The sequence below is a fragment of the Pleurodeles waltl genome, chromosome 10 (genome assembly GCF_031143425.1).
Source record: "Pleurodeles waltl isolate 20211129_DDA chromosome 10, aPleWal1.hap1.20221129, whole genome shotgun sequence".
Classification (NCBI taxonomy): domain Eukaryota; kingdom Metazoa; phylum Chordata; class Amphibia; order Caudata; family Salamandridae; genus Pleurodeles; species Pleurodeles waltl.
The window spans coordinates 203,964,166-203,987,457 of record NC_090449.1 but is presented as its reverse complement, the minus strand read 5'-3'; the positions used below and the strand labels follow the sequence as shown (position 1 = coordinate 203,987,457).

Genomic DNA, 23,292 nt, shown 5'->3' with positions numbered 1-23,292 from the left:
TGTTCTTGCCTTCATGAAGTAAATAGCCACTGGCCTAAGCAGTTATATTATAGGTAGTTGCGCTATATAAACAAGCAACCCCCTTGTGATTATTCTACTCCTGGACTTTGTGGTTTGCTAACATTTCGAATAGCAGGGGGATAGTGATAGAAGGTAATTAACTCTGCAACCTCTTCCAAACAATTTCCTTTCGAACTCCACAGATGCTTTTCTCATTATGGTTAGAGAGGGGTTCTGTGCCTTATCTTTGGAGTCAACCTTCAAATCCTGCTGCTGTATGATTCAGCAGAAAATCATAACACTAAAAAGGTTTAAATAAAAAAAAAATTAAAAAAAAAAAAATGGATGGATGAATGTGAAGAACTTAAATATCTGAGCTGTTAGTAAGAAACCTTGTTCACACCCATCACAGATGGAACATTTTTAGTGCCACACCGGTTGCCCACTCTCAAATATTTCAAAACGAAGACTAATCTAGTTCCAAATAGTTTGCAAGTTGGAGACAGCAGCATCAGTAAATTTTAAATCAGAACTGATTCATTAACATTCTGCTTTAATCTTTTCAAGAAGCCAATCCGACTTAAACTTTAGTAATAGAGGTCAAGCACTGAGGAAGAGCCAATTGGCCCTGATGGCAGAGCTGAAAAACCACTCACCTTCGAAGGAGAAGTGAATTTCATCATATTATGTTAAATTGCTGGTGAATAAACTTATTCATCTAGTACGGCAGTTGAGGAGATGCCAATCTTAAGACTTTTACCTTTGAGTAACATTTCAATCTTTAGTCAAACTCTTCCAGGAAATCCCTTCCTTAGACACTAAACATTGTTTTAAGCTACCTAAGAACAGTTGGAAATGGTCAGATTATTTGATTTCTGTAGCACAAAACCTCCATAGCTTAGGTACCTTTGCTATAGGTTTGAGGATGGGAGATCTCAGGGTGATATCAAAGCAGGATAGATGGAAATCCAATTAAGTGTGGCCCTTAACTTGCAGTGTTAATGAACACGGTAAGTGGGCGATGGCTATGTGGGATGATACAACTATTCTACTCAGGTGATCCACTCGTTTATATGTAGGATGTGATTCTGGATCAATCATAAATGCCATTAACAGCAATGTCCTGTGAATAAACTCCCCAAACAATAAAAAGTATACGGCAAGGTTACCCTTCTAATCTTTTTTGAGGCGAGGGTGTCCAATACACCATTATATAGTCAGAATCAGGTCTGGTATTACTATTTCATGCCTGTGATCTTGTGTTAAAATTAGCTTAATTGAAGGCACCACTACAATGGCCTCATGCCAAAGAACCAAAAAGACTCACAAAAAAAACTTGACCAACATCTAAAGAACTGATGTGTCTGGTGAAGAACATTTCTCAAGGGAACACTGTATTGTGATTTACTGTCATTTTGGAGAAAGGCCTTGATGAGCATTATTGTCAAGAATCACCTCCATAACTTGAAGTCTTCCGGACAGTGCTCGAAATGTTTTTTTTTAACATCAAAGTTAAAGTCTAGTTTGTGCAAAACACTGACTTTAGAGTTGGGAATTGCCACAGAAAACCTATGCAACAGACCTTAAACAGGAGTTTTTGGTGCTCATCTAAAGTAAAATAAGGCTTGGAAACCATCCTGAATTAGTCTGCTATAAACGTTGAGCAAATACAACTAACTACAAATTCCACATCACCCCTACCTCTATCCCAACATGGGGGTAATCACAGAGCACCTAGTACAGGATTCCATGTCCCACTCTGATAAGCGGACTATCGAAAAACTAAAAGGGAGATAAGCAGGACAACTGAGATGAGGCCAGATGATACCTTAAAAAAAAATTAAAAAATGGGAGAAAAATTACTTGATCTACAGAGCCATGTCATCTGAAGTCTTCTCTACCCAGTTTTTTTTTTTTTTTACTAACAAAACACCAACTGTTCCCTGTCTGGAAAAGCAATGGTGATTCTTTTGCAAGGAACAGAATAGTTTTAGGGTTGTTAGATCGGCAAAAAGAGGGGAACTTGAGCAGTCCTGAAATGCAAGCAATAAATGATATTGGTCAGCTAACAAATACAGTATCAAAAAATGTATGGTTACTTCTGTGAAAATGAAAGTGTTATGAGCTGAACTGCTCATTTCACTGCCACTGTGCTCTCAGCCCCACAGGCACCTAAGTAGACAGGATAGGTATCACAGGAAAGGGGAGAATCTCAAAGCAGTCAGCCTAAAAAGTATAAAATAAAAAAAAGAGAACACTGGTTAAAACACGCTTTGGTGACGCTTCAATTCCTACAAGGTTTTGGCCCTTCCCTGTCGCAAGCACTTGGCCTACACACAGAAGTGAGGCATCATTTCTAATGGGACACCGAGGGGGGAAAATCGCTGGGTGGTAGTAAATTTGTGGTGGCGCAGTGATCACACAGAAATGTGAGGAATTTTTTTTAATTTAGCTAAATTTGAGTTTTTGCGAAGGATTGTGGGTAAGAAAACGTTGGAGGATCTGCACAAGCCACACCTTCCTGGACTCTGCTGTGTGTCTAGGTGTACAGGTTTGCTAGCTTTCCCTAGGTGCCAGCTGAGCTATGGCCCAAAAATCCACAGATAGGACCATTGCAAAAAAAAAAAAAAAAAAGTCAGTTTTCAATGGAAAAATGCGATATGCCTACATTGTTTTTGGGCAGTTTCCCATCACGAGCACTAGGCTTATTCACACATACAAATGAGGTACCATTTTCATCAGGAGAATTAAAGGAACACAGAATAGTAGAACAAGTGTTATTGCCAAATTGTTTGTTTCTGCATTTGCGCCTTCTAAATGTAAGGCAGTGTGCAAAAAAAAGTAATTTTGAGAAATCTGCTCTAATTCACATGCTAGTATAGGTACCCACAAATTGAGATGTGTAAACAACATCTGCTTCTTAACTCCATATCTTGTGCCCATTTCGGAAATGCATAGGTTTCCTTGATAACCATTTTTCAAGCTTACTATTTTACCAAATGAATTGCTCTATACCTGTTACACAAGAAAAAAACCATTGCAAGGTGCAGCTCAGGTATTGGCTATGGGTACCGATGGTTCTTTGTGAACCTACAAGCTTTATATATCCCCACAACCAGAAGGGTCCAGCGGACGCAACGGTATATGGCTTTCAAAAATCTACCATAGTTCGAAAAAGTTCTAGACAAAAATGTAGACATAAATTGCAGTTTTTTTCCAACTCAATTTCAAAATATTTTCATTTCAACTGTTATTTACTAAAGGAAAACCCTGAAGCATCTACACAAACAACACCTTGCTCAATTCAGAATTTTGTGTCCTTTTCAGAAATGTATAGCTTTTTGGGATCCACCATTCGTTTTACACCCATTTCTACCACTAACTGGAAGAAGGCTGAAAGCACACGCACACACAAAAAACAAAAACAAAAACAACACAACACACACACACACACACACACCCCACCACTGGAAAATGCTAAAACTGTTAAAAAAAAAAAAATCATCATTTTTCTGACTCAAGTCTATCTGTTCCTGCAAGCTGGTAATATGGTGATTTTAGCAGCACAAACCCTTCATTGATGCCATTTTGGGGGGGGGGGGGGATTGACAAGAGGTTTTCTTCTGCAGAACTTTTCCCCCCATTTTCCCCCAAAATAACCCAACATTTAGCTTTATTTTGGATAATTTCTCAGTCTCCTCCAGGAGGAAATCCACAAACCTTGGTTAGAATCACAAGAATGTTGGAATAAATTACTCAAATTTGGTGTGAATACATCATGTGGACAAAACATTATGGGAGCGTAAGTGCGAACTACCCCAAATAAAGGTTTTTTGGGGGGGAGGGAGGCATTGCAGCCAAGGGGTTAAAAGCCTGTTCTATAGGCTACTTCAATTGGTTTTGCTTAATGATAACGACTAAAGCAGCATCGGTTCATAACCAATATTTCTGTATGGACAGGTACACAATCAAGCATCCTCAGGGGTCTGTGACTGCTTAGAAAATTGTATATTAACAATAGATTAAGTGTATATAAATACAGTGGCTGAATAGACAACTGAAAATGCTTAAAACATTTGTTAAGGGACATGGAATTTGAAACTGGAGACTAAAAATTAAATTAGTATCCTCGGATTGAATCTTGGGAGCAGTGCAGGTGCATCAAACAGTACAGTATGGGCGATGCATGGCTTCAACTGAATGTAGAAAAGCCCAACCTTCCTATTAAAATTGTGTATTTTTTATGTTTGTTTGCAAATTAACTTATCATTTATGTATGTTTTAATTAATGTTTGTTTCTGTATTTTTTTTTTTTAATTATTATTTTGCTGCTCAAATCAATGTTTAGGCCGTGGTCCCCAGCTTCTAGTAATAAGTGGTGGTCCCCAGATTCCAATAATGATTCAGTGGGGGTCTCTGGGTTCCAGTAATGCTAAAGTGGGGGCCCAAAGAAGACAAAAATGCATTCCTGGCTGAAAAAAGACACACAGCTGTTATTGGGACAATAAGCAAAGTATAGTGCAGTCTACCTATTTTTTAATAGGCAAAATAACAAAGGATCAGTATGATAAAAAAAAAAAAAATTAAAAACTGGTGTAAATCTGAAATGTGCCCTGGTTCTCTTTCGCCAGGGGATGTTAATTGGCGAGCTAAACAACTAGACATTCATTACTAACTAAGCACATTCAAAACCCAATCAATGCAGAATGATCAATTCCTTATTACACCCTGCCTCTGATCAGTACAGGATACTCATAGTTGGATGAACTTTATCCACAAGAACAAAGATTGATGGAAACGATGATTACTGGCAAACTAACTGAGCAACAACCAAACAGAGCTTCCAGCAAAAAAGTAGTGAACTACAAAATCAGGAGGACCGAACCGAGCTCATAAAATTTAGCTTGAATCCGTGTAACTGCCTGATCTGAGGCTTATGTACACCTCTGTAACATATTGTACTGAACGTCGCCTCAATTATTTTTTAAAGCAGCTGGTATATGTACAGAAAACAAAAGATTTATCAAGAAAGGAATCTTAATTTGGTAAAATTGCCATTTTCTTTCATAATGCAATTAACTGTTTTAGCCTATATGTTATTTTTAGAGCATATACTTTTTTAGATAAACATTATAAATTGGCACAATGTTTTGCTAATTTGTCCCTTGTTCTTTCCTTTAGAATTTTTATCATGGTATATTTAGATACAATCATTAACAAATGTACTACACACTAAATGTACCGAAGATCGATAGCTAGCCTTTTGTAAATTATAGCAGGCATTGAAAAGGTTATTTAAATAAGGCTGACTAATCCAATAGTTGCCAAGACGTTATATATAGACTGCTGATTTTTCAAACAATTTAAGGCTGTTGTTACATGGATTGCATCAAAAACATTGTTCGGGGGAAGGACAAGAGGAAAAATTATTTAAGCTTTAACCATCTATTCAAATTTCATTTAAATCTCAAAAAGTAGCCCTTCCAGAACAATGTAATCAATCACACTGAGATTCCACTTAGTCTCATTCATCACCTTCTTTTTCTATGCCTTCTAAATAGGACCTCATAAGACCTCTCCTGCCCCCCCCCCCCAAATGTCCCAAAAAGCAACTTACGGAACCACAAACGTTCCTTAAAATACCCAGACAACTCTGTGCCAGGAAGAAAAGAAACCTTACAAGCGCTCATCCTTAGGACTAAGGTTGCCAACAGGATTACACAGACCACCACCTACAACTCACAATAACAGTCCCGAGTCATTCTTGTTTAAGAAACTGCTCAAACTAAGAACTGACAGGGAAAGCCAACAATGGTCTTCCACAACAAACTCGCTCAGCTTGAACACTAAAATACATAGTGGTTTTGTGCAGCATTATAAATATAAGATTAGATAAAATACAAATTAAGTCAGGCTTTTACATTAGAAAGGGCAACAGGGACAAATGTGACAGCAGCCTCAGAAAATCAAGTTCAAGTTAATATTAATAGTAAACAGTGATGTTATGTACTAGCAGCAACAGAAGCCATGGCTGACCGTCTAGACCTAACAGTTCCTTTCGTGACATTCATTTTCATTCAGAGTTACAGTTCAGAATTAGGAAGCGTGACCAACAACTGATTACCTTTCCCCCCAGCATTAAATCAGTGTGGCAGAATGACCTAAATAAATTCTGAAGACGTTAAAGCTCAGATGACTGGCAAAAAAGTGCAGCAGCTGTAAATGAACCTCTATTTCTAGGTTATATCCATTTATACTCACTACAAAGAATGGCTGAAAGGATAGTCTTTTAGCAAGCTCCCTAAAGACGTGGCACAGATGGAATTAGCAATAATAACAATAAAACCAAAATGATGTATTTTTTTCTTTTTTTTTTTTTTTTTTTTTTTTAAGGGCCTTGGGGTCCAAACAATGGGAGTCTTTCTTAATCTTTCAAGAATGAGGCAGACCAAGAATGGTGGATTGAGAACTGTCAGACACGAAAAGTTGTTACCACTTTTGGTAGAAAATAAGCTTGTGTCCAAGAGGAGAATGTGTGTGATGTGCTCAATAGCAAACAGTAAGAGACACAAGCCAGTCCAACCTGATAGAGGAATACCTTCGGTTTAACGTTTCAGAAAAAGGCCTTTAACATCTTTAGGAATTCCCTGTGTTTGGTTTCTGGCTCGCCTAAGCTAGAAACAAAACAAATAGCAAAACATCAGAAAATTTGGCCTGCACTGGGTCTATTCAGCAGGTGCCGCACCAAACCCTAATGTGTGTCCCAACGACTGCCATACACTGATTTTGTCGAGGGACACCTCGCTGCCAAGACTACCTTAATTGGGGAGGGAGGCAGGGAGGGGGGCAATCAACTGCCTCTGCTGACTCTGAGTAAGGTTATGCAGGTAGTGCAGATCCTGGCGCACCACCCTGTCCTGCTGTGACAGAGGATTCCCATCCCAACACTGCCCCGAGAAACAAGATTACGTCCGACCTTAAAGACATTTTGTTTTTATTACGCTTCTATTTCTCTCTATAGTCTGGCTTTACTGCGAGTGATCCCATTTCGCTCTTCCTCTAGGAGAAAAGTAGTTTTGTTCAGTGGCAGGAATTACTGTGGTAATCAGTGGCATAATAAAACTGGATGCCCCCTGCAAATAAACTTGAGCCCCCCTCCCCCTCATTCCGGGAAGGTGCTGTGCTGAGTGGGTTCCATGGAGGTGGGGCTGCAGGGCCTTTGTTACACTACTGGTGGCAAAGTGTGCTTTGGAAGACAAAATTTGTTTCTTTTTGCCAGTGTTTGTTACAATGACGAGAGCCGGGCAAGCTCTCAACAATCAAGTGTCACAAAAGCCATGTTAAAACAAGACATGAATTGACAAAAAACAAAAGACTGACAAAAAGTGTTAGATCGGTTGGCTTTGCCAGTGCTTTTTATTTTTATGCTTCCCATAATCTTGTTGAAAATGGTCACAGTGATTTTCGATTAGGAATATTTTTTGAAAATACTAGTGGTCATCACCACATTTTACTAAATGACGCTTCAAAGAATTAGCACCTAAAATGTCATAGCAGCAAAAAGTTTTTTTTCCCCCCACTTGCATTTTTTTTCCTGAATATTTTATTTTGAAAACAAAGAATCATCACAGAACATTCTGGGAGCATTATACTTAGCCTCATATTAAACTTTTTCAAACGTACACACTTATTTAATTTTTTAACTGGAACCACTGTCAGTAGTACAGTGCGAACTTAAAACATTTATTTACAGCGCTCTTTCTAATAATGAAGGATTTTCATTAATGAACTATAAATAAAAGGATTTTCATTAATGAAGTATAAATAAATACAAGTTCAAACAGCATTAACATTAGGACACATATTACTTAAACTGCAGATAGTTCCAGTCTCTAAACTGGCAGCCAAAGGGTTTGTGCTGCAGGGGGTTTGAACTACTTGTCCCAAGGACAAACACAAAAACTTGTTGCCTTTGACCCCAAACAATACGTCCTTGGTGTTGTCGATAAAAATTTCACATCACTGCTATTAGCTGCAACACAAGCTTTTGACAATAAATAAATCTGGCTTACCACCTTGGTTATAAAAATGTTCTTAATAAATAGATCAGACCTATAGCTGTGATGAAAGGTTTTTCAGCGTAACCACTTTAGTCACGCCTTGTGGGAAAACCTATGACCACAAGGAATAAAGTGCAATGAACGAGTTACTTACCTTCGGTAACGACTTTTCTGGTGGATACATTAGCTACCTGTGGATTCCTCACCTAATGAATACTCCCATGGCGCCAGCATTTGACGGAAATCTTCTTACTAGTCTCTGCACGTCGACGAGGACGTCACTCTAGCCCACGCGATGCCGTCTGACGTCATACAGGCAATAAGAGGTCCTCGACAATGTGCGGACGTCAGTACCAATCATTTTTTACGTGCATGAGAACAACCAGGCAATGCAATGAAAGAGCAAGGCAACATCCCATTATATTGTAAAAATACACAACATTGCATGAATAACTGTAAATCATATATATATATATATATATATATATATATATATAACTCTCTCTTAAAATATATACACACATCAAGTATATACACAAAGATATATACATATATATAAATATATTATATACACATCTATTGCACCCTCAAAGACCAAGAGGAGCGTACTCAAGGATTACTTGGTAAGACCAGAAAGGCAACGGGGAGGCGGATGGGACCGTGAGGAATCCACAGGTAGCTAATGTATCCACCAGAAAAGTCGTTACCGAAGGTAAGTAACTCGTTCTTCTGATGGATACAACTACCTGTGGATTCCTCACCTAATGAATAGAGTCCCAAAGCAGTACCACGCCCGACGGTGGGTGCCTAAATAGTCAAACCAAGAAATCCTGCAGCACTGACCGTGCAAAATGGCCGTCCCTTCTAACCTCAGAATCCAAACAGTAATGTTTTGCAAAAGTGTGAAGGGACGACCAAGTTGCGGCCTTGCAGATGTCAACCACAGGAACACCCCTGGCCAAGGCCGAAGTGGCCGACTTAGCTCTGGTGGAATGAGCTCTAATGCCCTCAGGAGGATCCTTCTTTGCCAAAGAGTAACAGATTTTAATGCAAAGAACAACCCACCTGGATAGTGTTCTCTTGTGGACTGCCTTTCCTCTCCTCTTGCCCACGTATCCAATAAACAGCTGATCCTCCAGCCTGAAATCCTTTGTTCTATCAATAAAGAAGCTCAACGCTCTCTTTGGGTCCAGACGGTGCAGTCTTTCTTCCTCTTTGGAAGGATGAGGCGGAGGATAGAACGTGGACAAAGTAATTGCCTGAGCCAAATGGAAGGGTGAAACAACCTTCGGGAGGAAAGCAGCATTGGTCCTCAACACCACCTTATCCCCATAAAAAGTTGTATAAGGGGGCTTTACTGATAAGGCCTGCAACTCACTCACTCACTCTCCTTGCTGATGTTATAGCTATCAGGAAGACTGTTTTTAAAACCAAATACCTTAAGGGGCAAGAATGCATAGGTTCAAAAGGGGACCCCATAAGGAAAGTCAGGACCAAGGACAAATCCCATTGCGGCATAACGAATGGTTTTGGAGGATATTTATTTAGAAGACCTTTCAAGAATCTGATAACAATAGGGGATTTAAATAAAGATGGTTGGTCTGGAAGACATATGAAGGCTGACAAGGCCGATAAATAACCCTTAATGGTAGCCACTGCACAACCTTTCTGCGCTAGAGACAGAGCAAAAGACAAAACGTCCGATGGATGAGCATGCAAAGGATCAATCTGCCTCTCTCCACACCACGCAACAAATTTAGACCATCTATTAGCGTAGATAGATTTAGTGGAGTGTCGCCTGGCCGCTAATATAACATCCACTACCTCAGGCGGGAGAGAGAAGGAACTCAGGTTGCCCCGTTCAATCTCCAGGCATGTAGGTGCAGACTCTGGAGGTTGGGGTGTAGAACCTGCCCCTGCGAGAGGAGGTCTGCCCTGAAAGGGAGACGGAGCGGCGGGCACATTGAGAGTTGGAGAAGGTCGGAATACCATACCCTCCTTGGCCAATCCGGAGCTATTAGGATGACTAGAGCCCGGTCCTGGCGAATCTTCCTCAATACTCGAGGAATCAAGGGTATGGGAGGAAACGCGTAAAGCAACTGGCCGCACCAGGTTATTTGAAACGCGTCCCCCAACGCTCCCTGCATCGGATACTGAAGGCTGCAGAACAACGGACAATGCGCGTTCTCTCGAGTGGCGAACAGATCTACCCGAGGAAACCCCCACCTCTGGAAGATTAAACGGACTTGATCTGGATGGAGACGCCACTCGTGGTCTGCCGAGAAGTGGCGACTGAGACTGTCCTCACGCACGTTCAAAACTCCGGCCAGATGGTTTGCTATCAAGCAAATCCGATGGTCCTTTGCCCAGGACCATAGTCGAAGAGCTTCTCTGCAGAGAAGGTACGACCCCACTCCTCCCTGCTTGTTTATGTACCACATCGTGGTAGTATTGTCCGTTAGGACCTGTACCGACTGACCACGAAGGGAAGGGAGGAAGGCCTTGAGAGCCAGACGTACAGCCCGTAACTCTAACAGATTGATGTGAAAAATCTGTTCCTCTGGAGACCAAAGACCTTTGATCTCCAGATCCCCCAGATGAGCTCCCCACCCTAGAGTGGAAGCATCCGTTATGACTGTGGCCACTGGTGGCGACTGCTGGAACGGCTTTCCTTGTGAAAGATTGTTGCTTGCAATCCACCACTTCAAATCCACAGCAGCATCTCTGGAGATCTTGACAGTACCCTCTAGATCCCCTTTGTGTTGAGACCACTGCCTTCGGAGGCACCACTGAAGAGCCCTCATGTGCCAGCGAGCATGCGTGACCAACAGAATGCAGGAGGCAAAAAGACCGAGCAGACGAAGGACCTTGAGGACTGGAACTACCGCTCCATTTTGAAACATTGGAACCAAATCCTGAATATCTTGAATCCGCTGAGGCGGAGGAAAGGCCCGACCCAATGTTGTATCCAGTACTGCCCCTATGAACAGGAGGCGCTGAGAGGGCTCTAGGTGAGATTTGGGCTCGTTCACCGAAAAACCCAGGTCGAACAACAACTGGGTTGTTGACTGCAGATGATGCGACACAAGCTCCGGGGACTTGGCTTTGATCAACCAGTCGTCCAAGTAAGGGAATACTGCTATCCCCTTCCTTCTGAGTTCTGCCGCAACCACCGACATCACCTTTGTGAAGACTCGAGGTGCTGAAGTAAGACCAAACGGAAGGACCGCAAACTGATAGTGTTGCGATCCCACCACAAACCGGAGATACTTCCTGTGTGACTTGAGTATCGGGATATGAAAGTAAGCATCCTGCAAGTCGACAGACACCATCCAGTCTTCCTTGTTCAACGCCAAAAGCACCTGTGCTAGGGTCAGCATCTTGAACTTTTCCTGCTTGAGGAACCAATTCAAGATCCTCAGGTCCAGAATTGGTCTCAAACGACCATCCTTCTTGGGAATCAGGAAATACCTTGAGTAACATCCTCGACCCCTTTCCTGCTCCGGGACCAACTCCACCGCGCCCTTTGAAAGGAGGACTTGCACCTCCTGTTCTAGCAACAGGAGGTGTTCTTCTGAACAATAAGAAGGGCGGGGCGGGATGAGGGGCGGGAACTCCCGAAAGGGAAGGGTGTAGCCTTTTCCCACAACACTGAGAACCCAAGTGTCCGATGTAACAGTCTTCCATTTGGTGAGAAAATGCTGTAATCTTCCCCCTACAGGAGAGGAGTGAGTGGGAAATGGTGGAAGCCTAAGGCTGCTTCCCCTGCTGCACCCCGCCAGAGGATGAGGAAGAGGCAGAGTGCTGCTGAGAGGCTCCTCTGGTGCGGACCCTACCTCTCCCCCTGAAAGATCTATAGGGATGGGAAGAAGCAGGTTGCTGATATCTCCCCCGAAAGGAAGAGGAGGAAGAGCCACGCCCAAATCCACGAAACCTCCTGAAGAATCTGGAAGAGGCCGTGGAAGAAGGAGCTTGGAGCCCTAACGACTTAGCCGTGGCCCTGCTTTCCTTAAAGCGTTCCAAGGCCGAATCAGCCTTAGCTCCAAACAGTTTGTCCCCATCAAACGGGAGATCCAACAATGTGGACTGTACATCTGCAGAAAAGCCCGAGTTACGGAGCCAGGCCTGTCTCCTTGCCACCACAGTTGTGCCCATTGCCCTGGCTACCGAGTCGGTGGTATCCAGTCCCGTCTGGATAATTTGGGTCGCAGCAGCCTGGGCATTTGAGACAAGATCCAAAAGACCCTGGGGAAGCTCTGTAAACGAAGAGGAAATGTCATCCATCAGAGCATGAATATACCTCCCCAGGATACAGGTTGCATTGGTGGCTTTTAACGCCAAACTGCAGGACGAAAAAATCTTCTTCGACTGCGCCTCTAGCTTCTTTGAATCTCTGTCCCCAGGTACCGTCGGAAAAGAACCAGGCGCTGACTTGGACGAACAGGAGGCCTGCACCACCAAGCTCTCCGGCGTAGGGTGCCTAGATAGGAAACCAGGGTCAGTTGGAGCCGCCCGATACCTCCTGGCCACGGCTCTGTGAACTGCTGGGGAAGATGCCGGCCTCTTCCACACCTCTAACACCGGATCCAGCAGAGCGTCATTAAATGGCAACAGAGGCTCCGCCACGGCTGAGGCCGGATGTAGCACCTCTGTTAAAAGGTTTTGTTTTGCCTCCACCACCGGCAAAGGCAGGTCCAAAAAACTAGCTGCCTTCCGTACCACTGCATGAAAGGAAGCAGCCTCCTCAGTATATTCCCCCGGGGACGAAAGGTCCCACTCAGGGGAAGTGTCCAGCCCACTGGCCGACTCCAGTCCACGCAGCCCATCACCCGAGTCCTCTAGCTCTCCTTCCTCTAGGGCTTGTTGGTACTCCTGCTCTTCTAATACACGGAGAGCACGTCTCCTTGAATGAAGTCGTTGCTCAATACGCGGAGTCGACAATGCCTCCGCCGAAGTCGAAGATCGGCGCCGATCTTCAGAAGCCACCGACGCCGCGACCGGCGCCACAGGTAACTTCGGCGCCGACGAAAGAGCAGCTGAAGCAGATGGACCCACCGGAGTCACAGGCCGAAATCCCGACGTCGACGGGATGGAAATCCCCGGGGCCAATCCTTCTGAAGCCACCGGAGCGGCCACCGGCGCCGACACTGGCGCCGAGCCCACGTTCCCAAATGGGAGAAAGGGCATAAAGGGTGCCGGCCGAAGAGGCGCAGGATCACCCAAAGAAAAGGCCAAAGGCCCAGCCGGAGCACCCCCTGGAGCCATCTGTTGGAAGATGGCATACATCGCATTCAAGAATGCGGAACTATCGGCTCCAGGGGTGGGAAAAGCCGGATACTGAGGTGCCTGTCTCGGAGGCGACCCCGACGCCGGCCTCGGCGTCTGCGCCGGAGAAAACACTTGAGGCTCCAATACCTCAATCACCGACGCCTGTCCAGGTGAAGTTGGAGACGCCGGAGAGGGCAACGGCGTCGAAGGATGCGGCGTAACCGTGGGACTGATCTCCCATGTCCTTCGGCGCCGATCCGAAGACCTGGAACGAGTCTCCTTTGAATGACGCCGAGATTCTCTACGGCGCCGGGAGTCTCGATGACGCCGATGTCTTGGGGAAGAAGACTTCTTGTGATGTTTCTCCTTTGATTTTGCCATAAACAGCTTCGCCTCACGTTCCTTGAGGGCCTTTGGATTCATGTGCTGGCATGAATCACAAGTCGAGACGTCGTGGTCGGAGCTCAAACACCAAAGGCAATCGGAATGAGGATCCGTCACCGACATCTTGCCTCCACACTCACGACAAGGCTTAAATCCAGACTTTCTCTGCGACATTATTACCACAGCGAAAGACTACGCAGCAAGATATACACTGTAACCGCAAAAGTAACAGTTGCTCCCTCGAAGATAACCGTTTCGAATGCACGGAAAAAAGGGAACTGACGTCCGCACGTCGTCGAGGACCTCTTATTGCCTGTATGACGTCAGACGGCGTCGCGTGGGCTAGAGTGACGTCCTCGTCGACGTGCAGAGACTAGTAAGAAGATTTCCGTCGAATGCTGGCGCCATGGGAGTATTCATTAGGTGAGGAATCCACAGGTAGTTGTATCCATCAGAAACAAGCACTGTTCAGCCGAAGCACAAACCATCTTCTGAATTTAAAGTTGTACTCGGGGTAATCCACTTTTGGCGTAGCCGAACCCCCTTCATCCGTAGAGCTCTTTTAAAGCCTCTTTTCTGTTGAGAACATAAAACAGCTGTGTGTAAAGCCAGATCTAAAAACCTTAGTTTCCACTTATACTAGCAGCCATGTTCGATAATCAAAAGTTATTTACCCTGCACATGGGGTGCAGCACCACACCAAACATATCACAAAAGGTAACTGGTCACCTTTTAGCTGTTACTGAGCCTTCATAGTGTTAACAATGCTCTAATGTGTGCTAAGGCTATCAGAAAAGCAATGTAAGGTCATTAAATAAGGAGACACAACCATGCCTCTAATCTCCCAGAGCAAGTAAACAGAAGCACCAGATGAGAGCAGAATATTATGTGAAAGGGTGGGCAAAATGAAGGAATACAATTAGTCAAGAGTAGATGCACATAGATGGAGGCACCCAGTACAGCCTCTAACTGGGGTCTAAAAAGCAAACCGGGTTTTATCAAGACATTTCCCAAAAAAAGTGTGATAAATAAATGGATTCCTTTTGAACTCCAGACCACAAAGACAACAGACTTGGCATTGTTAAACCAGACATCTTCCCTCCAATCTGCGTTTCACTTCAAAGATGACAGCCTAGCGGTCTAGAAAAACAGATCCTCTAGGAAGTCTACTGTAGATAGGCTAAAGAGTAGATCTGCAAATGCATGAAGGGGTCTTACAAGAGGCGGAGTGACCCTCAAGTTTGCGTTATCACATTGCATGATAAAACATGGCAACCATCTTGGAGAATAACACATATTAAAATTGAAAGAAGAAGAAAAAAAAAAAATGTTCTACACTTTTGCCATCAACAATACTAAAGCATTATAAAAGCACCCAGCACTGGCAAAGTCAATTGCAGCAACCTCCCAGGAACAGTACAACGGGGGAGGAAATGATGGCAAAGCAGGTGCCAAGTAGCAAGCAGGAAGGTTTTAGGGGCAACAGAAGAGCGAATGTTGTGGTGGATACAGATGGTAAGAAGAGGGATGAGTCAGAAGCCAAGAGGCCATGGCACAACAGGAGTGTAAGTAGGAATGGGAGGGTGCGCAAACTAAAACCACAAACCAGGGGATTAAGTGATCAAACACTGGTGTAGAAGTAATGGAATTGAAAAGAAAAAAGCCAAACGAGAGAGTGTGGAGGAGATAATGTATGATTGAGCTACTTAGGAAGCAAAGGTTGGGGATCTGAAGGTGAAAATCAATACAAAAAAAATAATAATGAGAGAAGGAAGAAACAGGGAGGAAAACCATTGAAGAAACATGCAAATGAGATTTACAGTAAAGCCAACCAATCACAGGCATGGGCTAATCAACAGCACACTGAAGAACGAGTTACTTACCTTCGGTAACGACTTTTCTGGTGGATACATTAGCTACCTGTGGATTCCTCACCTCATGAATACTCCCATGGCGCCAGCATTCGACGGAAATCTTCTTACTAGTCTCTGCACGTCGACGAGGACGTCACTGTCTCGCACGCGACGCCGTCTGACGTCATACAGGCAATAAGAGGTCCTCGACGACGTGCAGACGTCAGTACCAATCATTTTTTACGTGCATGAGAACAACCAGGCAATGCAATGAAAGAGCAAGGCAACATCCATTATATTGTAAAAATACACCACATTGTATGAATAACTGTAAATCTTTTTATGTACATGTACATATATATATATATATATATATATAAAACTCTCTCTTTTAAAATATATACACACACCAAGTATATACATAAAGATATATACACATATACATATATATATATATATATATATATATATATATATATATATTATATATACATCTATTGCACCCTCAAAGACCAAGAGGAGCGCACTCAAGGATTACTTGGCAAGACCATAAAGGCAACGGGGAGGCGGGTGGGACCGTGAGGAATCCACAGGTAGCTAATGTATCCACCAGAAAAGTCGTTACCGAAGGTAAGTAACTCGTTCTTCTGATGGATACAACTACCTGTGGATTCCTCACCTCATGAATAGAGTCCCAAAGCAGTACCACGCCCGGCGGTGGGTGCCTAAATGGTCAAACCAAGAAATCCTGCAGCACTGACCGTGCAAAATGGCAGTCCCTTCTAACCTCAGAATCTAAACAGTAATGTTTTGCAAAAGTGTGAAGGGACGACCAAGTTGCGGCCTTGCAGATGTCGACCACAGGAACACCTCTGGCTAAGGCCGAAGTGGCCGACTTAGCTCTGGTGGAATGAGCTCTAATGCCCTCAGGAGGATCCTTCTTTGCCAAAGAGTAACATATTTTAATGCAAAGAACAACCCACCTGGATAGTGTTCTCTTGTGGACTGCCTTTCCTCTCCTCTTGCCCACGTAACCAATAAACAGCTGATCCTCCAGCCTGAAATCCTTTGTTCTATCGATAAAGAAGCTCAACGCTCTCTTTGGGTCCAGACGGTGCAGTCTTTCTTCCTCTTTGGAAGGATGAGGCGGAGGATAGAACGTGGACAAAGTAATTGCCTGAGCCAAATGGAAGGGTGAAACAACCTTCGGGAGGAAAGCAGCCTTGGTCCTCAACACCACCTTATCCCCATAAAAAGTTGTATAAGGGGGCTTTACTGATAAGGCCTGCAACTCACTCACTCTCCTTGCTGATGTTATAGCTATCAGGAAGACTGTTTTTAAAACCAAATACCTCAAGGGGCAAGAATGCATAGGTTCAAAAGGGGACCCCATAAGGAAAGTCAGGACTAAGGACAAATCCCATTGCGGCATAACGAATGGCTTTGGAGGATATTGATTTAGAAGACCTTTCAAGAATCTGATAACAATAGGGGATTTAAATAAAGATGGTTGGTCTGGAAGACATATGAAGGCTGACAAGGCCGATAAATAACCTTTAATGGTAGCCACTGCACAACCTTTCTGCGCCAGAGATAGAGCAAAAGACAAAACGTCCGATAGATGAGCATGTAAAGGATCAATCTGCCTCTCTCCACACCACGCAACAAATTTAGACCACCTATTAGCGTAGATAGATTTAGTGGAGTGTCGCCTGGCCGCTAATATAACATCCACTACCTCAGGCGGGAGAGAGAAGGAACTCAGGTTGCCCGTTCAATCTCCAGGCATGTAGGTGCAGACTCTGGAGGTTGGGGTGTAGAACCTGCCCCTGCGACTGTGAGAGGAGGTCTGCCCTGAAAGGGAGACGGAGCGGCGGGCACGTTGAGAGTTGGAGAAGGTCGGAGTACCACACCCTCCTTGGCCAATCCGGAGCTATTAAGATTACTAGAGCCCGGTCTTGGCGAATCTTCCTCAATACTCGAGGAATCAAGGGTATGGGAGGAAACGCGTAAAGCAACTGGCCGCACCAGGTCATTTGAAACGCGTCCCCCAACGCTTCCTGCATCGGATACTGAAGGCTGCAGAACAACGGACAATGCGCGTTCTCTCGAGTGGCGAACAGATCTACCCGAGGAAACCCCCACTTCTGGAAGATTAAACGGACTTGATCTGGATGGAGACGCCACTCGTGGTCTGCCGAGAAGTGGCGACTGAGACTGTCCGCACGCACGTTCAAAACTCCGGCCAGATGGTTTGCTATCAAGCAAATCCGATGGTCCTTTGCCCAGGACCATAGTCGAAGAGCTTCTCTGCAGAGAAGGTACGACCCCACTCCTCCCTGCTTGTTTATGTACCACATCGTGGTAGTATTGTCCGTTAGGACCTGTACCGACTGACCACGAAGGGAAGGGAGGAAGGCCTTGAGAGCCAGACGTACAGCCCGTAACTCTAACAGATTGATGTGAAAAATCTGTTCCTCTGGAGACCAAAGACCTTTGATCTCCAGATCCCCCAGATGAGCTCCCCACCCTAGAGTGGAAGCATCCGTTATGACTGTGGCCACTGGTGGCGACTGCTGGAACGGCTTTCCTTGTGAAAGATTGTTGCTTGCAATCCACCACTTCAAATCCACAGCAGCATCTCTGGAGATCGACAGTACCCTCTAGATCCCCTCTGTGTTGAGACCACTGCCTTCGGAGGCACCACTGAAGAGCCCTCATGTGCCAGCAAGCATGCGTGACCAACAGAATGCAGGAGGCAAAAAGACCGAGCAGACGAAGGACCTTGAGGACTGGAACTACCGCTCCATTTCGAAACATTGGAACCAAATCCTGAATATCTTGAATCCGCTGAGGCGGAGGAAAGGCCCGACCCAATGTTGTATCCAGTACTGCCCCTATGAACAGGAGGCGCTGAGAGGGCTCTAGGTGAGATTTGGGCTCGTTCACCGAAAAGCCCAGGTCGAACAACAACTGGGTTGTTGACTGCAGATGACGCAACACAAGCTCCGGGGACTTGGCTTTGATCAACCAATCGTCCAAGTAAGGGAATACTGCTATCCCCTTCCTTCTGAGCTCTGCCGCAACCACCGACATCACCTTCGTGAAGACTCGAGGTGCTGAAGTAAGACCAAACGGAAGGACCGCAAACTGGTAGTGTTGCGATCCCACCACAAACCGGAGATACTTCCTGTGTGACTTGAGTATCGGGATATGAAAGGAAGCATCCTGCAAGTCGACAGACACCATCCAGTCTTCCATGTTCAACGCCAAAAGCACCTGTGCTAGGGTCAGCATCTTGAACTTTTCCTGCTTGAGGAACCAATTCAAGATCCTCAGGTCCAGAATTGGTCTCAAACGACCATCCTTCTTGGGAATCAGGAAATACCTTGAGTAAACTCCTTGACCCCTTTCCTGCTCCGGGACCAACTCCACCGCGCCCTGTAAAAGGAGGACTTCTACCTCCTGTTCTAGCAACAGGAGGTGTTCTTGTGAACAATACGAAGGGCGGGGCGGGATGAGGGGCGAAAACTCCCGAAAGGGAAGGGTGTAGCCTTTTCCCACAACACTGAGAACCCAAGTGTCCGACGTAACAGTCTCCCATTTGGTGAGAAAATGCTGTAATCTTCCCCCTACAGGAGAGGAGTGAGTGGGAAATGGTGGAAGCCTAAGGCTGCTTCCCCTGCTGCACCCCGCCAGAGGATGAGGAAGAGGCAGAGTGCTGCTGAGAAGCTCCCCTGGTGCGGACCCTACCCCCCCCCCCTAAAAGATCTATAGGGATGGGAAGAGGCAGGTTGCTGATATCTTCCCCGAAAGGAAGAGGAGGAAGAGCCACTCCCAAATCCACGAAACCTCCTGAAGAATCTGGAAGAGGCCGTGGAAGAAGGAGCTTGGAGTCCCAACGACTTAGCCGTGGCCCTGCTCTCCTTAAACCGTTCCAAGGCCGAATCAGCCTTAGCCCCAAACAGTTTGTCCCCATCAAACGGGAGATCCAACAATGTGGACTGTACATCTGCCGAAAAGCCCGAGTTACGGAGCCAGGCCTGTCTCCTTTCCACCACAGTTGTGCCCATTGCTCTGGCTACCGAGTCGGTGGTATCCAGTCCCGTCTGGATAATTTGGGTCGCAGCAGCCTGGGCATCAGAGACAAGATCCAAAAGACCCTGGGGAAGCTCTGTAAACGAAGAGGAGATGTCATCCATCAGAGCATGAATATACCTCCCCAGGATACAGGTTGCATTGGTGGCTTTTAATGCCAGACTGCAGGACGAAAAAATCTTCTTCGACTGCGCCTCCAGCTTTTTTGAATCTCTGTCCCCAGGCACCGTCGGAAAAGAACCAGGCGCTGACTCCTTGAATGCAGTCGTTGCTCAATCCGCGGAGTCGACAATACCTCCGCCGAAGTCGGAGATCGGCGCCGATCTTCCGAAGCCACCGACGCCGCATCCGGCGCCACAGGTAACTTCGGCGCCGACTGAAGAGCAGTTGAAACGGATGGACCCACTGGAGTCACAGGCCGAAATCTCGACGTCGACGGGATGGAAATCCCTGGGGCCAATCCCTCCGAAGCCACCGGAGCGGCCACCGGCGCCGACACTGGCGCCGAGCCCACGTTCCCAAACGGGAGAAAGGGCATAAAGGGTGCCGGCCGAAGAGGCGCAGGATCACCCAAAGAAAAGGCCAAAGGCCCAGCCGGAGCACCCCCTGGAGCCATCTGTTGGAAGATGGCATACATCGCATTCAAGAATGCGGAACTATCGGCTCCAGGGGTGGGAAAAACCGGATACTGGGGTGCCTGACTCGGAGGCGACCCCGACGCCAGCCTCGGCGTCTGCGCCGGAGAAAACACTTGAGGCTCCAATACCTCAATCACCGACGCCTGTCCAGGCGAAGTTGGAGACGCCGGAGAGGGCAACGGCGTCGAAGGATGCGGCGTCACCGTGGGGCTGACCTCCCATGTCCTTCGGCGCCGATCCGGAGACCTGGAACGAGCCTCCCTTGAATGACGCCGAGATTCTCTACGGCGCCGGGAGTCTCGATGACGCCGATGTCTTGGAGAAGACTTTTTCTTGTGATGCTTCTCCTTTGACTTGGCCATAAACAGCTTCGCCTCGCGTTCTTTAAGGGCCTTCGGATTCATGTGCTGACATGAATCACAAGTCGAGACGTCGTGGTCGGAGCTCAAACACCAAAGGCAATCGGAATGAGGATCCGTCACCGACATCTTGCCTCCACACTCACGACAAGGCTTAAATCCAGACTTTCTCTGCGACATTATTTCCACAGAGAAAGAGTACGCAGCAAGATATACACTGTAACCGCAAGAGTAACAGTTGCTCCCTCGAAGATAACCGTTTCGAATGCACGGAAAAAAGGGAACTGACGTCTGCACGTCGTCGAGGACCTCTTATTGCCTGTATGACGTCAGACGGCGTCGCGTGCGAGACAGTGACGTCCTCGTCGACGTGCAGAGACTAGTAAGAAGATTTCCGTCGAATGCTGGCGCCATGGGAGTATTCATGAGGTGAGGAATCCACAGGTAGTTGTATCCATCAGAAAGTACTGTTACATTCACAATAAATCTTTTAATTAAAAGCCGTCTGCAAACAAGACCTAAAATTAACGGCTGAAAAGGGCTAGCTTTTCCAAGACCTGCTTGTTTTAGCTTTTCTGCAAAGCAATGTGTGGAATGGGTCTCCAGTCTATATTTGAGGTAGGCATATCAGTCATTGCAGAACCCAAAAATATCAAATCAACTGCAGACTGCTGAACCCCAGATAATTTACCTTTAAAAAAAAAAAAAAAACACACACAATACACAGAAATTCGAATGCAAATATTTTGAGCTAGCCTCTGCATTAAGGGGCTCTTGACTGGGGGAAAAAAAAATATATATAAGGTGACGTGCACATGGTAAAAAGATTAGGGGGGGGTTGATGAGAAACAGGAGTACACATGGGTAAATAGATACCAATACATTTTTCAAAGGCATACTAAAATATTTTATTGAATTTTCAATACAGATCTAAGTAGTATAATTTGTGTTTACATTAGCAGGACTTTGAATGTAAATCTTATATCAGATCAACTAACAAAAAAAACATAACTTAGGTCTTATTTTAATCCTCAAAATATTTGTCTATTGTATCTGGATGGTGGGTCTAGCAGTGTGGTATTAGTTGCCTCCCATTTAGCTGCTTGGTTGCACTATTCCTTGCTGGTCCGTGCTTTCTTTGTGGTGGAGAGGGGTGCCGGTCTGATGTCTATTGTGGCTTGTGCTGTAGTGGTGTTTGTTTTTCATATTCTAATTATTTATTTACTCATCACTTGTTGGTCGTTGTGGATAGCTGCGACTTGAGGGTGTGGGAGTGAGTGCTCACACAGCCCTCATGGTATGTCCCACCCGAGTTGCTTGTTGTGGTGGAGGTGGTCAAGTTCTTGCTTACTTATCTCTGAAGCTGTAGCATTGTCAGGTTCATGGTGGTCTCTCATCATTCTTAGCCTCTAATTTATTGACTAAAGTTTCCCAGGCTTCACACATCCTGTGTGTTGTTGGCCCTCCCCTGCTAGTTTTCGTAGTACCGGATGTTCTGTGCGGGCCCAGCGCAATGTCAGGGTGTGCCAGGTTTTCAAATCTGGAGCTTTGGACGCTTTCCAATTCATAGCTATCAATCTTATGTACATCACTACCTATATTTGGAAACTTACGTAGATGCCTATGTTTCTTTTCTACCGATCTCAGCCCTAACAGGTAGGATCTGGGGTCGACCGCAAATACAAGACCAGTCATTTCTGAGACCTCTTCCACCACTCCACTCCCTGTGCACATTCCCAGACCATCTGATAGAAATGTGCCATCAGGGCATTGCATCTAGGACAGGCTGGGTCCAGACCGGAGAACATGCGTTTAATCCTAGCCGGTGATAGGTACATTTGGTGTGTGTAGTTGAATTGTGTGTAGCAAAATCTGGGATTCCTCGATACATATATGAGGGCGTCGTCTGCTTATAATGATATGACGTGGTGTAGCCCACTCCTGATTATTCCCCATCTGTCTTCCATTGCTCGCATTAGAGTCGCTAGTGGTTCCATCGCTATAGCAAACAACAAGGGAGAGAGGGGACATCTTTGTCTGGTGCCTCTGGTGATCGGGAAGCTATCGGATTGTGTCTGTGGAGTTTTTGTCAATTTCCCAATACTGTTTCAGTGTTGTGTTCAATCTTTCTACGAATGGCTCATCCTGGAGAGCTTCCACTTGCAATCGCCAGGTAGGGATTGCTGATCATTTCCTGCCCCAATTCAGTGTTAATCTAAGCGGCGAATGGTCCGACAAAGTGTCTTGGCCAGGTATTCTGTCCTATTAATTAGTGCGCATATGTCCAGGGTCCCCCATGTTATAACTATTCTGGTGTGCACTTTGTGGGGGTACCGAGTAGAATGAGTATTCCCTCTGTTGTGGATGTTTCATGCGCCATAAGTCATATAGTCTAATGTCACCCGTCCATGTCAGCAGGGGGCACCTGGCGTTTCGATTTATTGATCCCTTCGGGGGGGGGGGGGGGTGTTTGACCTGTCTAGCACTGCGTTCGGTGTGCTGTTAAAGTCGCCACCCCAGCTGGCCTGGGCAGCAGGGTTTACCAACATTGCTGGAGTAAGTGTGCCCAGGATTTCCGCTATCGCACTGTTGGGGGCAAAGACCCTGATTATCGATAATTGTTTCCCGTCTA

The 23,292-nt window shown here is 45.5% G+C and overlaps 1 protein-coding gene across 2 annotated transcripts in view; it reads right to left on the bottom strand.

The window, feature by feature from the left end:
• Window positions 1-23,292, bottom strand: part of GSPT1 (G1 to S phase transition 1) — a 560,974-nt gene that overhangs the window by 516,345 nt on the left and 21,337 nt on the right. The window lies entirely within an intron of this gene.